Genomic DNA, 18,457 nt, shown 5'->3' with positions numbered 1-18,457 from the left:
CTTCCCCTGATACTTTAGCAGTGAGGAGAGGACACTTCTGCTCCTGTTACTCATGCCTGACTGTGCTGAGCCTTGGGCAGCTATGTCCCATGATGATCTTGGTTTGTAGCTAGGTAACTCGTGCTTTTTTGGAATGTCTGTCCTGTGCTTTGTAGGGTGGTGGATGACAGTGGGAACAGAAGTTCTTTTTCTTTCTGCTTTATAATAGGAGCAGGTTATGACCCCTTCGTTTTGGATGAAGCCTTAGCTACTACAGGTAGACATCCGTCCTCAAAATTAAATATGTGGAGGGTGGGTTACTAAAGACCCCCTGAGAAAGGAAGGAAAACATGTGGTGATGTTTTTGATGACTGACTAATTTGGAGCAAAAACCCTGAATGAGGCTAGTGTCTGGTTTGCTGGAGGTATTTGTACTTCCTCAGACTTGTGAATAAGTCAGAATAGTCAGCTAGTTATGTTGAGAGAACTCTGCTCTTCTCAATAACTATCCACTTAGATTCAAAACCAGACATGTACAAGTGTAATTTACCATAACCCCTTGACTCCTTAATGAAACCGAGAATAAGCAGTTTGGTAGTCCTTTGCCCTCTCCATCCCCCGCAACTCAATGCAGTGAATTTCATGTTTTCCTTCATTATACACTGTATTCTTCTGCATGTTCAAGGCAATGTTAAGTGTAGATCAAACAAGATAAAATTACATCAAATTATAATAAAAATGGATTTCCAATTACTTTTATGGCTTGCAAGGTTAATTTAAGAGTTCCAAATTTTGCAAGGATCTGAAACTATTATGTTTACATTTTTATAGTAACTTAAATAGCTAATTTTATTTCTCTATTCTACCCCTCTTTCCCTTACTCAGTTAAATTTTAAACTTAAGAAAGAGGCGATATAATATAAACATATGTTTTACATTTGGAAGTTCCAGATACCCATTTTCCCCATCTCCAATCCATTCAAAATTCCTCTGAAAAATAATTTCTTACCTAGCACTGTGACTGTGTTCAGCCTGGCCTACAGTCTCTCCATTGACTCATCCGTCTCTAGCATAAAACTCAGGCTCCTGATTTTGTCCTTTAAGACTCGTCCAGAACTTGGCTCACTCCTGGCTCTCTGCCTTTGTCTCCTTTTATACCCCTCTCTTCCCAAGATCTTTCTTCAAACCGATCTGTCTGTTTGCCCCTTTTGCATCCTTTCCCCAGGTTGGTCTAGTATTCCCTTCTTTATCTTCCACCATAACATCTCCCAATCTTCCTTACATCCTTTCTCAAAACCTACTACCTCTAGTTTAGAGGATGGAAACCGAGGTGGGAGCCTAGCATACAACATGGCCAGCTAACGTGGCTTCAGGCATGTTTGCTTCCATCTTGCCAGGGCTTTTCAGTCATATTAAGCTAATGGCAGTAACATGATTGACAAACAAGAAACCCTCTCACCCATGAAGACAAGACTTACCCTTAGCACTCTGGAAAGAAGGGTTTGGTGGCATTCAAGGGTATGTCTGTAAGGCAATTAGGCACCTGCAGCTGGCCCGGGCCAGCTGACTCAGGCTCATGGGGCTCGTGATAAGAGGCTGTTTAATTGAGGGGTAGATGTTCAGGCTTGGCCTGGAGCCTGGGCTCTAGGACCCTCCCCTCTCACAGGGTTCTAGAGCTCCAGCCCAAGCCCGAATGTCTATGCTGCAATTATACAGCCCCTGAGCCTGAGCCCCTTAGCCCAAGTAAGCTGGCACGGGCCTGCTGGGGGGTTTTAATTGCAGTATAAACATATCTCAAAATAAAATACAGGTTAAATCAGTTCAGCTCATTTGGGCTAAACATTTTTATATAGCAGTGTAAAGACACAACATTGCAGCCAAGTCTTGAGGGCAGTAGTTAGCTTTGAGGGAAAATAATTGAATGTTTTAATTATTGATTTTTAGAGATGTGAAATATGCAGATACCATAGGAGAGGTACTGCAGTTACACATAGATATGTATAAAGAGAGAATACAAAAATGTATTGCATTCACAAAGCATTTAATTTATATGTAGACCCATTTATTGGGATGTAAGAAAAATAAATGGGTTTATTTTAACAGTAGAGAGGGGTAAATAAAAATAGTACAAGAATAAAGCAAAGTGGTTGATAGCGTACTATAAACATGAAAAGTTACATTACAATCAAAAGCATATTGGCAAGTTGGCAGACAAGTGAATATATAAATGTCCTTTCAAAATTGCCAATAGTTGCTAGGTGAACTAAACAAATATTTCTTCACTGAAATAATGTAACCTCTAGTAACTGCTTTCTTAGTTTAAATTTTATGATTCTGGCACAAAATCAGCTCAGTTCTAGTGTTTGACCTGAATGCTTAATATATTGTTGGATAAAATAGTTTAATAAGCAGAATTTGTGTTCTCCTCCACAAAGTTCTATGCTATGTATTTTTATTTTGTCACTAATGGATTGTTAAAAACTGAAGCACAACAAACAGCAAAATCCAAATCCCTCGTCTTTAAAGGAGATTAAAACTAAGTGCTATAAAATCCACAGGCAACTGAATACCCTAATATTTTATTTAGATGCTACACCAAATTCTTAATTAGCATGATTTACCTTTTGATTCTTACTGTGACCTCTTGTCAACATTCTACAATAGACAGCTGGTGTTGTCAGAGGCATTGTCAATCAAAGCTGGTGTGAAGAGTCTGCCTGTGTGGAAACAGTTATGTCAAATTTGGCTGATCTCTTAAGATTTTTGTTAATAGTGTGCAGACAACGCTAGGTGCACTCAATATTGAATAAAATTTAGTTGACTGTCAGGTTGGAGTGATTGTAGTCATCATTTAAATCACTTGGGTATTTTTATCATTGATTTTAAATCAGGCTGAGGTTTTATGAAATGACTTTTTGCAATGTGTGACACTTTAGATTATAAATGTATAATGAACTTAATTATAAACGTTGCTTTTTTAAAATTGCAACTCCAGGTAAGATTTCTTATTGGAATTTTACAAAACTGTTGTAGGCAAAAATCCAACCAAACAAAAAAACAACCCTCCACACAGCATTTCAGAAATAGGGTCTTTAATTTTCAAACAATTAAATAGGGGTGCAACTTTACTCAGATGAATAGTCTTGTTGGGCTTAGAGTAGTGCTTAAAGTTAATCCTGTGCATTTTTTGCAGCATTAGGAACGCATGATTATCTTTATTGGATAGTTCTATAGTGTCATCTTTGTCATTTTGAAACAAATTGCTTCAGTCTTAACTTTTCATTATTTAAATTTTCAATACTTTAATGGATTCATGTGAGATTTTTATGCACGTAGGTCAAAGTTTTGTTATGAGTTCCTAAGTCCATATTTAGGCACTTATGATTAATGTTGTTAAAAGTGCCACAGTGATTTAGGAGCACAAGTCACATTGACTTCAGACTACAAATTCTGATGAAGTATTGCCTGGTCAAAGCATTTCAGCTTTCTCTTTATTTATTTATTTATTTGTTTATTTATTTTCACTATGTTGGATGGTGGTGTTGGTTGCCAATATATCGTGGGCTATTTTGTGGCTATACTAGAATAAGGCCATGTCTACACTACAAAATTATGTCGACCTAACTTATGTCAGCGTGCAGCCACCGCAGTTATTAAATTGCTTGTATGTTTAGCTCCTTGTGTTGGTAGTGTGCATCCTAACCAGGAGTGCTTGAATTGATTGTATTGTCTGTGTGGGGCATCGAGAACAACTCCTGAAAGCCACCAACAATCGACGTAAGCAACATTGTGTTGGTGCTGATATTGCGTCAACATAATTTCATAAACTGTGGTTCTATGCCGCTTGAGGAGGTTGTGTTACTAAATCGGCATAGCGCGGCACTTACATTGGGGGGAGCCAAATTTAAGTGAAGACACTTCCGCAGCTAGTTCGAGATGATTCAGGTTACGTCGACCTAACCCTGTAGAGTAGACCAGGCCTAAGGAAGTTAGTGAGGACCTGATCTTCCCTTTTTCACCACAGATGAGCATTTGAAGTGTGAAATGTTGTGCTAATCAGCCATGCTACAGCCATCACAGACACTGAAATAGGATTATATCACAGATTTCTCACCTGAGCTGTGGTGGTTGCCAGGAGCATCCACCTTGCATCCATTTTTATTTGATGTTTCTTTAGAACCACAGGTTATGACCATCCCCACATGAGTGGCATAAAAACTGGTCAGCAGGGATATAAAGTATTATATGCAGGTCATGTTTAGGTACACAAACACAAAATAATTATTTTCAATTGATTATCCCTTCTGAAGGGATTTGGCTTTTCTTCAGGATATAAAATTGATTTACAGCAGTTATCTGGGAATTCTAATACCTAGAATAATTCTAGTACTTAGAAATCTTTTCCAAATAATTGAGGGCAGTTAGAATAGTTGAGGTTCTATTATATTTTATATTCCAAAATGAAAGTAAATGCTACCACACAATAAAGTTTCTTGTAGCTTTCTTTTTCTTGGGGGATGAGAGGGGGAATTGCTCTGCACTGGGTTTTTAAAGCTTGAGTTGTTTATCATTCTAAATGTGCTTTATAAAGCTCTGTAATTTCTTCTATTTCTCCTTTACTTTGCTCACTTGAGTTCTTTCTATACTATTTAAGAAGCTTTAAGAGTCTAGTCTCACCCCCTGCCAAGATGCAGGATTTGTTGTGTCTAAACCATACAAGACAGATGGCTATCCAGCCTCTTTCTGAAAACCTCCAATGAAGGAGCTTCCACAATCTCCCTAGGCAGTCTGTTCCATTCTTCTACTGTTCTTACAGTTAGGAAGTATTTTCTGAAATTTAATCTAAATCTGCTCTGTTATAGTTTGAACCCATTGCCTCTTGTTCTGGCCTCTGTGGCAAGAGTGGCAACTTTTCTCCATTTTTTTTAATGGCAGCCTCTCAAGTATTTGAACACTACTATCCTATCGCTCTCTCTTCCCCCCCCGCCCCAATCTTCTCTTTTCCAAACTAAATATACCCATTTCCTTCAGTCTTTGTTCCTATGGCTTGTGTCCCATCCCTTGGATCATCTTTGTCGCTCATCTCTGAAGCCTTTCCAGTTTTTCTACATCCTTTGTATACATTGTTGATCAAAATTGGATATAGTGCTCCAGCAGAGGCCTAACCAGCACCTACTAGGAATGCTTTGTTCATAACAAGTTTTAAATGTACCTTTTGAAAGGAAAAAGATGACTAATGAATCTTTGGAGGTTTAACATGTATACAGAGAATTACAAATGTTAGTAGTAAGAACCTTTGTTTTATTATACATATTGTGCCAAGCTATCTAAATAAAGTAGATTATTTGGTTGTATTTCTTAACCTACAAATGTTAATATGCGCCTCATTGATGACAGACTTTCAGACTTGCATACAAAGACTTAATGTTTAGGATAACAGTAAAATAACCTTTCTAGTAAAACGATCTGTTTAGGAAAAAGCATAGTTGTCTAGTTTTTAAAGGCCATAACCATGTCACTTATTTCTGTTGCCTATGCTATTTTGCTATTCCTGGACTTCATTCTTGGCTCTGCTGCTGATTTGCTATGTAATCTTATCCAAGTCTCTTAACTTCCTGTGTCCTTATAATTACATCAGTTGTACAAAGGGATACGTTGATGGTATTATTGTGATTCACTTGAATGAAAATCTCTATGTAAATGGTGGTATTGTGAGCAGATATGGACTTTATGAATGTAAAAATGGATTACCCTGAGAATAAATATTATTCTTAAAAAAAAGTTAAGATTTATTTGAAAACACTGTTGTTGGGAAGATACATGGGGCCTCTTACCTGCTTTGAAATGGCTCCTCTCTTCCTCCTCAAAATTGAAAAAGGCATTCTCTTTGAGCCATGCTTCCATTGGCAAGACCAGCAATTACATGATGTGCAGATGCCAGTGTCCTACCAGGAAGGGCCAGACAAAAAAATCTTGGTGATCAGTTAAACATGTAGACAATATATGTATGGTTACATGCCCTGAAAATGTTTTAATAAAAAAATCTTTCCATTGAGGCCATGAATTCCAACGGATTGATACATTTATATTTTTCTTTTAAAGTAACATTGTAAAGGGAAGATGAAGTTGAGAAGTGGGGAAACCACTACAGTATTTATTTCAAAGCCAGGGAGCAGATATCTGGGAATCAGAAAGCACAGACTTGGATATTCCATCACAGACTCATCAGGAATGAAGTTAGCTGCTTCCAGCCAGGTTGCATTATATGGTTAAAATTGTTTCAGATCTTAAAGTTAGGACAGAGAGAGTGACAGAAACAGTGATTCATCACACAACTGGCTTTGATCAGTCTTGACGCAGAATTTTTCTCTTGTATGTTGTTTGGCCTAATGATTTGAGGTTTTTTAAAAAAAACCTTTATTGAATTTTCCATAGTTAAAATAGATATAATTGAAAGCATGAGGACTTTAGAGAAGATACATTTTCTCTGAATCCTTAATATCAGGAAATGGTGCAAGCCTAGAATTGACAAAGGAATATTGAGCAACACATAATACTGAATCAGTGGGATGAATGGAGATTAGGTTTAGCTACTGGAAATTCAGTAAAATGCAGTTGGACCACTACACAACTCACTATATTTTTTTCTCGTTCTGATTTGAACTTTTATACAGTTAATGTCACAATATACCAAAATAAGTGATTGCCTTTCTTAAAACAGCTGTGTATGGGATGTCTAGCTTGTTATGGACTTACCTGCCTAAACTTAAGAAACTGTGGGTTGTCTACCAAGAGTCCTAAAGGGAATATTTTAGTGTCTAGTGGTGATTCATGTTTATTCAGACATTGACCTTGTATGTAATATAAGTTATATATGTAATAGATATATATAATCATCTATGCCCACTCCAAATGTGTGCGAGATTCTCTGTGGTTGAGCAGACATCCTCTCCTTTTGCCACTCTTTTGCATTTTCCGTTCTTTATAGAGATTTCTAAGGTGCTAATCACCACTAAGTCCTCTTCAAGTATTTGAGGCACTGTTGAGGACAGTAGTTATTCAGGGAGAGACCGTGTTAATTGAAAGGAAACGGTGGAAGTTGTATAGAAAATATTTAGCAAATCAAATACTGTAATTCCAGTGAAACTACAATGTGCTATTCTGATGGTTTTGTAGATTTTCAGTTCTGTCTTTTGCTTGTTTAGTAATCTACTTTATTTTACTGTGTTTTTCTATATATTATACAGTTTTTTGTTTTATATTTTATTGGTAAGATTTTTTAAAGTATTTAGTGTTTGAGGACCACATTTCTTGGGCTCCCAACTTAATATCTTTAAGTGGTATGAGTTTAAAATGTCTCAAGATGACTAGTCACTTTTGTACATCTTGGCCTACAACTTTTTATTTCATCATTAAGGGCTTAGTCTAAATTTCTAACAAGAATTTATTTAAATTTCTGAATTCTGCTTACTGCAACTAAAGTTATAGGGCTATTAAGTAAAATTTCTATTCTTTCTCAAGGTACTAGTACTCTGTTATCCATCTGAACAAATCTGTATTTCTTTGTTTTCTGAGCAGAAGAGACTTCTTTGACAGAAGATTTAAAGGCTCATCGGTTACAGTTCAATTTTCTAACTTTTTGTGATCAGTTCAGCTTTCTTGGCTTTCTTACTGAGCCTGCTCACAGGAATGAAGTACAATGTGGGGAAACCCTCATACTTGCAAAGAAATCAAGTGCTCTGTGATTATCATTTGCACTGGTGTCAGTCAAGTTTAGGAACCAAATATAATAGTTATTCTTCAATGAGCAACACAGTGAGCTATTTCAATATATTTTAGGACCATCAACCTTGAGTTTTCCTTTAAGTAGTGGATGCTTTGTGTAGCAATTGAGTAGAGCGGAGTCTTGCAATGGTGGATTCTGCTTGTCAATGTCCTGTAATTACTGTACCAACCTTTAAAAGAGAAAATGACCCTGAGACAATTCTGAGAAAGCTGGGTCTTTGAGGCCTCCTTTGGGATGATGGGAAGGGAGAGCAATTCTTAGGGTTCAAATTTAAGAAGATAGAATTTCCATAACAGACCTGTGGTCCTTCTTAGTCAGTAACCTGTCTTTGACAGCGGCCACTCCCTGATACTTCGAAGGCAATGTGCAACAAACTCTGAAGTGGGCAGTTATGGAATAACCTGCCCATAACTAAAAGTTCTTTCTAACCTCATTCCAACGCTGGCTTATATTCTGAAGCATGAGGGTTTATATCTCTTCCAAACTTCTAGGGTAGATTTTTTTTTTCCATTCCTACTACTGTAACTCTAGATGTTCTTGTTAGCCTCATAAATGCAAAATACTGTTTTGAATCCTGCTGAGTTCCGGGTCTCAGTGACATATTGTTGCAATAACTTCCAAGGGCTGTCTGCTGTGGTTTTTTTGTTTTTGTGTTTTTTCAAAACTCTCCTTTTATCAGTTTTAAATTTGTGGCCTTCCAATTTCATGAAATGTTCCCTTGTTTCTCATGTTAGCAGTAAGGATAAGATTTTGTCATGCAGATCACGGATTCTGTGACTTTCAGAAACCTCCGTGGCATTTTCTGCTTCAGTCCTGCACCCTGGGGTGGTGCGGGCCCCACAGCTGTCAGCTGCTGGGGGTGTCATCACAGACTCACAGGATCCATGCTCTCTCTGCTCCATTTGGTCCCTGGGAGTTATCCCCCTTCAATGTGACAGCCCTTCCCGATGGTTGCTCTAGCTCTTTGGGGTGATGCCCTTTGGCCCCTCCACCTTCTGGGACTGCACCTCTGAGCCTGCAGCATGCCTGTCTCTCTCCGTAAGCTCCCTCAGGGAGTCCCCCAGGGCCTCAGCACTCAGAGGGAGCAATGCAACCCCGATCTCTAGACAGCCCTGACTCTCAGCCAGCGTAAAACAGAAGGGCTTATTGTATGTTTGAACACAGCACAATAAGTTCTCAGGACCTCAAGCATAGAAAGTCTCAGCACCCTCCATCTGGGTCTGTCCAGCAACGAGGTGGGCTCAGGCCCCTCTTTTCCCCCAGTTTAGAGGTATCCTCCTTCCAGCCGACCAGGTTTTTTGTTGTGTGTTCCATCTCCTGGTAAAGCCCCATCCAATCAATCAATTCCTTCACTCACCTGAAGAAAACCACTTTCCCCATTTATTTGGCATAATAATTGATCATCTGACAGGCAAGAAACGTAAGCAGAGCTGAAGCTCAGCAACCAAATTACCTGCACAATTACCCTGCCTAGGACCCAGACAGTCTTCCAATTTACATAATTCTGATAAGCAGGAATCCTCTTCTCCTATCCACACCTTTCCAAAACAATTCAGCTTTGTAGTAAGTGGGTGACACACCCATTGACCCCCCTAGAGTTGCACTTGCTTACACCAGTATTGAATTTGACCCAATATGTTTAGTAATTTAAGTACTTGTGTAATTAAAATGTAAGTAAATACCCATATTATTTATCTACTCCTGCTTCTCTCTTGCTTGTTTTCAGCATAATGTGTGGCTCTATTTTGATCCCTGCCCAATAAAAGCCTTCCATTGCCACATTCATCAGACTCTTGCTAGGACAGTCCCGCACCAGCATCAACTTCCTGGACACCACAACCAGCTTCAGCAGTGAAACCATACAGATAACTATATAGATAAAACCCACCTATCTTCTCAGATCCAGTGACCACTCCAGACACACCAAAAAATCTGTTATCTACAGCCAGGCACTCAGATACCACAGCATATGCTCTCAGGAGAAAGCCCGGGATACACACCGTAACCCATCTAAACCCACTTTCACCAAACAAAGATACTCCACCAGAGTACACTGATGATTGCATCATGGAATGGGCACCCAAATACCCTTAGAGAACCTACTTCAATACAGAAAGAAAATCTCTCTGACTTCACACCCCTAGTTGTCACATAGCCCCCCCACTCTGAAACCCGTATGAGGTGTAATTTAAAAAATTACAGCCATACTCGATGGGACCACATCCTGAAAGAACTCTTTTGCAACCCCAGTTTCTGGCCTTCAGACAACTCAACAAGCTCATCATCAGAGCAAGTTCCCTATAGATGGGACCCACCAACTGAAATTGGCACCAGACCCTGCCAGAACAACAGATGCAAAACCTGCAGACGTACCTCCAGTGCTATGATGATCAATGCCCCCTGCGCAGGGGTGGCTCCAGGCACCAGTGCACCAAGTGCGTGCCTGGGGGGCTGCAAGCTGCGGTGGGGCGGCCTGCCGGTTGCCGTGAGGGCGGCAGACAGGGAGCCTTTGGTGGCATGCCTATGGGAGGTCAGCCGGTCCCGCAGCTTCAGCAGCAATTTGGCGGCGGGTACGGCGCGGAACCGGCGGACCTCCTGCGGGCATGCTGCCGAATCTGCGTTACCAGTGGACCTCCCGCAGGCATACCACCGAATCCGCGTTACCAGTGAACCTCCTGCAGGCATGCCGCTGAAAGCCACCTGACTGCCATACTTGGGGCGGTAAAATACATAGAGCCGCCCGTGCCCCTGTGACACACCTTTTCAAGATCCATGGGTTGTTCTCATGCCAGTCACATGTGGTATACCTCACCCAATGCACTAAATGCTCCAATAACTATGTGGGTGAAACCTGAAAATCACTGTGCTCTCAAATGAACTCACACAGAAAAATGATAAGACAAAAATACAGTATCACCCAGAGGCAAACCCATTTCACAAAGTGGTCACTCCATATCTGACCTCTCAATCCTTATCGTCACAGGGAACCTGCACGACACCTTCCAAAGACGAGTCTGATACCTTAGATTCATAACTTTGCATAAACAGTAAAAATCATGGTCTTAATAAAGACACTGGATCTATGGTTTATTACAACAATCTGTAACCCGCTAACCCTTCTTTTTTGGTCCTGCAGAGGTGTTAACTGGCCACTTAACTTTGAATGATCCCTTAGAATGTGTTAACTACTTATGCTATATAATCCATTCCACCTAGTTTTAGCTGTTTTAGGTGTGACTTTCCAAGACCAGACAGCTCAAAAGCTTGTCTCCCTGCCAGTAGAAGTTGGTCCAATAAAAGATATTGCCTCAACCACTTGTCTTTTGATGGCCACACCCAATTGAGTTTTTGTGGATTGCTTCTCAGGGCTTGGCTACACTTACAAGTTGCAGCGCTGGGAGTTTACGCTGCTCATCATGCAGCTGTGTGGCCAGCGGCTGGAGTGTGGCCACACTGACACAGCCAGCAGCGCGCAGCAGTGCACACACTGTGCGCTGTATTGCATTGTAGGTGCATTGAGGTGCATTGTCAGCAGCAACACCACAGAACGCGGCGTTTTTTTTTTTTTGATGTGGGGGAAGGGAAGAGAAGGAAAAAGAAATGCATTCCCCATCCTGTTTCCTGGCGCCCAGTGGTCATCGCATTCATTCATTCCATTCCATTCGCGTTGTTGGCGTGTGCGCCTGTGTCTCTCTGTTACTCTCTGTGAATCGCTGTTTCAAATGGGCATGGGGAAGGGAGCCTGGGAGGCTGATGCTGATGGAGTGTCACCAGCACAACACGCTTGGCAGTCAAAGTGACAGTGAGAAGCTCCAAGTGACAGTCCGGAGTGGATATCAATATGGATTGTATGATATGTTGCGCACAGCATTCGCGGAAGCTTGCAGCATTCACGGAAAATGCTTTGACCTGGAAAAGCACTCTTGAGTGGCACTGAGCACTGGGATCAGAGGGGATGGATCGTCTCTGGGGGAAGCAGTGCTGCTGCAGAACTGTGAATGAGAAAAAAGAGTATTCACTTGCACTGCTGCCCTGACAAGGCTGAGCGCTGCGCAAGACAGACAGATTGGCACAAGATTGAGAGGGAAAAAGCGGGGTGGCGGGCAATCTCTGGAGAAATCAATCAGGACAGCTACGAGTCGAGAAAGTGGGAACGGGTTGAAGTTGGGTGGAAAGTGGAATCGCGTTGGAAAGAGTGCAAGAAGCAATCGCAATCGGCAATCGCATCCAGCTAGAAAAGACCGTGACTGATGCAGGACATTGTGGATGGCTTTGCACAAAATGGTTTCGGGAGATGGGGAGGGAGGCCATTGAGTGGCGCGGCATCCTATTCTATCCCCCCACCTGGCAGGTAGGGGTATCTCTATGGTTCTCCAGGCTATCTCTCGCTTGCGGATCATTGTGGCTTTCATTTGGCGATTTAGAAACATTTACTGGACAGGGCTTGCATGGAAAGGTGCATGATGCACAGTTTTTCCAGGCAGTGGAGAGAGGAGGAGGAGAGGCGAGAGGAGATCACACAGGGGGATGTGTCAGATGTCCTGAAGCGAAAAACCCGTTATACCCGATACAGCCCTATGATACCCGTTTGGCTCGGGAAGAGAGACGGAAAGGAGGACCTGGGCAAGAGGACCGGGAGCAGGGAGTGGCTTTTGGTGTTTTGTGTGCTTTGGCGCTTTAAGCTGGGAAGCAAGACTTTGTGAGGAGCTGTTATGGGAGAAGCAGCCATGGGAAAGCAGCTGTAAGCGCCATAATATTATTTGTGAAGGTAAGGTTAAGGAAGGAAAGGAGATTCATCAGTGGAGCATGAAGACAGAGGGCCAGAGGAGCAGGCTGAATGCAGGAGGCCAGAATAGGGGAGGGGAGAGGGGGGCAGCAGAGGGCTTGGGGGGAAAGGGGAAGAAGGGGAGAAATGATTGCTTTGCAAGGAATTGCTGCCTTGCACTGCTTGGATTGACATTTATACTATTGCAATGCTATTATGCATTTTATAATGCCTCTATTCTCTTTCAGCTTCTGCTATATGCTATAATAGGTGTCTTTCTTTAGAAAAATAATTGTTTAGTTCAAGAATTGTTTTATTGAAAAAAAAAACTGAAACACAGACACACAGACACACAAGATTTCATTAACACACAAACAGACAGACAGACAGTCAGGGTTGGGTACATGTGCATCTGAGGATTTGCATATGCCATGTCTGGATTGCTGTTTAATGAATTGCATGATGGGGTGCAATGCATGGGGTAGGAAGGGTGGTTGGGCAGGGTGGCTGGTTGAGTGGTACAGGTGGTGGCTGGTTTGGGGGGTGGTGGTGTGTTGGAGCTAGCTGGGGCTGGTGGCTGGGATGCTGGGGTGGGGTGGTGCTGGTGGTGGTGGGGGTGGGGGGGCAGGGTGAGGGCGGGTGGGAGGAGGGTGGTGCTGGGCTTGCAGGCTGCTGGACTCTCCTCCAGCGGCTTCCTAGTGCTCCGTGCTTTGGTTCTGCTGCCCTCTCTCTTGGCTCCTTTCCTCTTCTCTTGCCACTCCTTCAATTCTTTTTCTTTTCTCTCTGCCACTCTTTCTGTTCTTTTCTCTCTGTCTTTCTTTCCTCTTTTTTTTCTTTTCTTCTTTTTTCTTTCTGTTCTGTTGATTTTTTCTGTCCAGTCAAGTTTCTTTTACACTGCACAGAAATGACAACAAACACGTCAGTCAACATTTGTTACACTACACCAGACATGATTGATACACTGCAGCATCTCTCTTCACTCATCTCCTTGCATTCTTTGCAGCAAGGGAGAACACACTAAGCCACATGAATTGTGAGGAGAAGGAGTGAAAGAAAAGGAGAGGAGTGCTGCCAGAGGGTTGAGTGGGAGAGGGGTTGAGTGAAGAGGTGCTGGGAGGCAGTGGGGTGGCTGAGAGCTAGAGGGGGAGTTGCTCCAATATTTGACTCATGGAGATCTCTATCTCTTTTTCACTATGCAGAGTCACTAGGAGACAGCGGGCTCTTTTAGAGCAATGGATTCCTTTGGATTTTACAGGGCGTGCCTGTGTTCAGAGGTTCCCCCCCTGTGAGTCACTGGGGCGGGCGGGGTCTGCGGCGAGCAATGGGCGCGCGGGACTCCCCGCCTAACGGGAACCTGCCGAGCATAGGGCACGCACTGCCTTCGAAGATATGTCATACGCTCTGGGTGAAAGCTTTGCTGAGATAACTGGCTGCAGATCTGCGCGTCGTGAGACCACATATGCCATGCATCCACCATAACTGAGACCTGCCATACGCACACCCAGAAAGAAAAACAAATCCCAAACATTTCCACCCAGACTGCACACTTCCTCTCCGCTGGCTGGTGCCACTGCTTCCTCTCCTTGGTCTTCTGGAGCTGCTGGCTGCTTGGCTTGAGAAGCCCTCTCCTCTGCTCCTCTGCTTGTCCTTCTCCTCTCCAGGTGCTCCTCCCAGCTTCACCTCTCCTCCTCAGGGTTTCCCCTCCCTCCCCCCTCCCTCTCCTCCTGTCCACCTCCCCCCTCCCATCAGTCCCCTCCAGCCCCCAGTGGGGTCACCCCCCCAATCCTGTCCCCCTCCTCCTCAGTGCGGCGCGGCCACCCAGGGGGCGGATCGGATTGCTTTTATTCCTGCACTCATTGTAATGCGCGGATTGCTCATTACACTCGCGGGCTTTGGCCTTCATTGTCCCGTTGATCCCCTGGCCATCTTAGCCCCTATGCTCTGCTCTCGGCCGGAGCCATTGCAAACCCCTACATGGGCCTGAACAGTGTGTTGAGTCCTGCGCCTCACCCCAACCTGCATGTGTGGCTGAAATCACCTGGAGGCCCATGCCTGATGGCTGCTCACCTGCAACTGATGAGGCTCCAACCTGATTTGCTCCCACTGAGGAAACTGATTTTTTTACCTGGGGGCTTTTTTAAAGAGGACCTGTGTTAAGCTGCTTCCCAGGCAGGGGCTGCAGAGGCATTCTGGGATGAGGTGCAAGAGTTGGAGGAGAGTGAACCTTTTGGAATGGGCAGCGCTGGTGAGTGTCCCGCCCTGCTGGGTAGCGCGCTGGGAGTGCTGGATACAGGTGTATCACCCTGCTCTGTGGTGCCACCAGGACTGGCAGCCCTTAGAGCTGCTGGGCAGAGTTTCAACTGCCTCTTGCAGCCAGCCCTGCGCTGGCCCTGTGCCTGCACCAACCCAGTAGTTTTGTTTCAGGAAAAAAGTTCACAATTTATGCAACCTCAGTCTCACTCTCCAGATTGCAAGAACTAAGTTGTACTAAGTAGGTGACTGTCTGGTGTTTGTGTTTTGAAGTTTACTTTTGATTACAGGATGATTACATCAAGAAATATAATTTAAATTCTTTTAAAGCTGATTGCTAGCAGTAACCCCTAGTCATTTCTCGAAAGAAACTAATGAAAACAGGAAGCTTTTTAAGTAGTAAAAATAGTTGACAAGACTAAAATAACTGTGAAACTGAATGAGTGTATTGCTGCAAAAATGAAGAAAGAGATACAACCGTACAATAAAGAAGCATGTTCCTATTTCTTTTTTCCATATTGCACATGGTTTCCAAACTTATGTAGGAGATTACTTGATAACTGATTGTAACATTTACAGTAAACTTTACTAATCTGAGTTGGATGGTAGTATATAAAATGAGAAATCCCTTTAATATCTGCTCTGAGATTATGGACTCATAGAACATACTTAATTTATATGCACCCAGACATGGCTGTCTTGGTAAACTGATGGTATTCTGTTTCGCCTAATGTTCTCTAATCACAACAAAGACTTTATGAAAAGGTAGGGTAACTGTCTCTCATATTAAGGGTGAGAGGAAATAAATAGGACATTAGCCTAGATATTGTAAAATTTAGTAAAAATATAGGCTTTCATTTTCAAAAGAGCTTAAAGGAGGTAGGTGGCCAACTCCTATTGACTTTGTCTTTCAAAATTGGCTCCCCTAGACTCTTTCGAAAATCCCCAGTGTCTCTCTTTTCTGTACCCCCAAATGTGCACACCTTTTAGATTACAGGGTTTGAATTTCATTTTGGTCTGACATAAAGATATAGAAGGATTTTCCTCCTAATATTGTTCCAAACAGAGAATTCCATATTTTTATTGAGATGACAAGGGACTAGTGGTGTGTAGCTTTTATTCCAATGAGTTTTTTCCCCCACTGGCAGCCACTTATATGGCTGATCTTTCTCTTTAGCATCCCATCCTCCTTGTTTTATTGCCTTTTTTTTAACTCTTTTTCCTCCCAGCTAATCATATATCCTGAAAACAAGAATAAACTTATCAAAGAAGAGAGATTCAAGAGATAGTGAGTAATAATATTGGAAACAAATGGTTACATATATAATAAAATCCATAACAGGCTTGCTAGAGACTAAACTAATCATTATCCTCTGGTCTAAAGACGTTATTCACCCAAGGTTGTTTCTGGTGTTTTCGACCAAGCCTGGTTGAGGTCCCACTTTCATGAAGCAAATCCGATGTCCATTCACTTCCTAAGTGAGGGATGCCCATCTTGTCTTTGCCTCCCAAATATAATAAAAGAAACTTTTGAAGTGAACCTCTTTTCCCCGCCCCCATCTCCCCCTGGTGTTTTTCTTCCTGTTAGATTCTTTCTGAACTTTTTTTTTGTAATCTTTCATTTGCTTTCAGTTCAGACCGTTGATAGAACCATTGTGAATCAGAACACTCTCAGTTTACATGTAAACAGATGGATAATCGTCCTGTTTCTGACAGAAAACCTGTTTTTGCTGGTGACCAACCTCCCAATACAGATTTAAAAAAAATATGCTGACTCCTTACATACATTTCACAATGATATTGGATGACCAATGTGATGCCAGCTTTTGTTTGAGACCTCACATAACATTCTTAGGTGAACCAGAACGTAGATACCAGATTCAGGAAATTCCTGTAACCACGATACACTCCCTTGCCAGTTGCCATTGAGTGATTCTTGCATCACAGAGGTCATGGGCTCCAGTTTTCTGAAATAACTGAAAAATGCATTTAAGAAACTTTTCTGATTTTTTCTGTTGTGATGAGGAAAGTTCTCTTTCCTTCCTGCCCCCCCAGAAGCACAGGGTTTGGCCATCACTATCTTTATGGAGGCCTTTTGCCTCTACATTGACTCCTAGCTAAGCGACTTAAACATTGTCTGCAGAGGAGCTGAGCTGTCAAAAGCTCCCATGATGGTCACTCCCTGCAGAGCCCTCCATTAGTAGACAGGGACATTGAACAGAACTCATATATGTTAGTGCTGATTTGCCTTTGAAGAGAACGTGGCAGAGTGTGGTTGGCCTTTCTAGGCTCTTTTCAGCTTCAGAGTCTGAATTTTATCGTTTATCTGGAGAATGGCTTCCACTAAATCGAGAAGGACGGGAAGAGCATAGCACAGTACCATTGTTTCCCCATCTGTACTTGAGTAGACTTGCCTATGTTTTTAAAGGATTTGCTAGTTTATTTTTTAAAACTTGTACGTTCTTTGATACGTTCATGTGCTCCAGTCTTTCCTTTGTGGAGTGAAATGCATACAAATGAAGACAATGAGTGGGAGTTTTGGTTGATCTATAACTCAGATTTCTTACCAGTGGATTTCTTCACATCTGGACTGGAGGCTGCTCAGAAATATGTATATATTCCTGATAGAATTTCACTCTGTTGGAAATGTCTTCCTCCAGCTGAATTTTATTATCCCATAGTTGCTGAAACACATACAAAGTGTAGTACAGTGAGTCCTGGCTGACATTTTCACTTTTTCCACATGGTGTGCTAATCTAAAATTGTGACTGTAGAGGAATTCTATTATTGATTTGGGCAACAGAGAGTATACATTTAGGAATTCTTAAATTAGTGTGTCTGTCCAGGACGTTGCTACTATATGGGACCGATGAACGTTGGAATGTTTTCTGGTTCTCTTAATGTATTAGTTTTCCTTTTTGAAGTGATCTGGTTATTTATTTTGGGAATTTAATTTATCTATATATTGTGAACAGTGCCAAGATGCATTAAATTGTACTGTTTGGCATTTTTTCCCAATTGCTGATTGGAATTTTTTTGTGTCAAAGTGCCTAGCTCAATAAATTAAAAAATTATTTTTTATAAAGAAGTATTCAAAAGCACTTACTGTACAATTGCGTTGTTTGAGTTATAAAATATTTGTTAGTATAATTGAAAAGGAAGCAATTAAAACCATATGAAATATTACATATTAAATTGTAAGGCATGAAAGCACAATAGCAAATTACTTACTGAACAATACATAGCCTAATCCTCTACTGGAATAAATTGATGTAGCTCCTTTGAAGTGAGTGCAGTCACATCAGATGAGGATGTGGCCCACAGAATTGGAATTGTTTTGCAAGATAACTTGTATTTTTCGGTTAATGTTCCAAGGGTGAACATTTTATAGGCAAGTTGCATGCCACATCAGCTGACTTCAGAAAAATAGGAATTCTAGCACTTTGAAAGGATGCATGAGCTGCTAAATCCAATAAGCAAAAGATTTTTTTGGATTATAAACTATTCGAGGGATAACATTTCTTCTTCAAATGTAAAATAACTAAAGAATAGTGAAACATAAATGTAGGCAGCGTATACTGAATGCAAGCAGAAGTAATTTAGTCTGTAAGCATTCAAAATGAGCCTGTTAAAATTCTAGGATTTATGTAAAAATACTTTTATACTTGAATGAAGAA

At 41.7% G+C, this 18,457-nt stretch overlaps 1 protein-coding gene across 3 annotated transcripts in view; it reads left to right on the top strand.

Annotated features, from left to right (window-relative positions):
• Positions 1 to 18,457, top strand: part of BICC1 (BicC family RNA binding protein 1) — a 222,956-nt gene that overhangs the window by 81,251 nt on the left and 123,248 nt on the right. The window lies entirely within an intron of this gene.

The sequence above is a fragment of the Mauremys reevesii genome, linkage group 7 (genome assembly GCF_016161935.1).
Source record: "Mauremys reevesii isolate NIE-2019 linkage group 7, ASM1616193v1, whole genome shotgun sequence".
Lineage (NCBI taxonomy): Eukaryota > Metazoa > Chordata > Testudines > Geoemydidae > Mauremys > Mauremys reevesii.
This window is presented reverse-complemented; position numbering and strand designations above follow the sequence as displayed.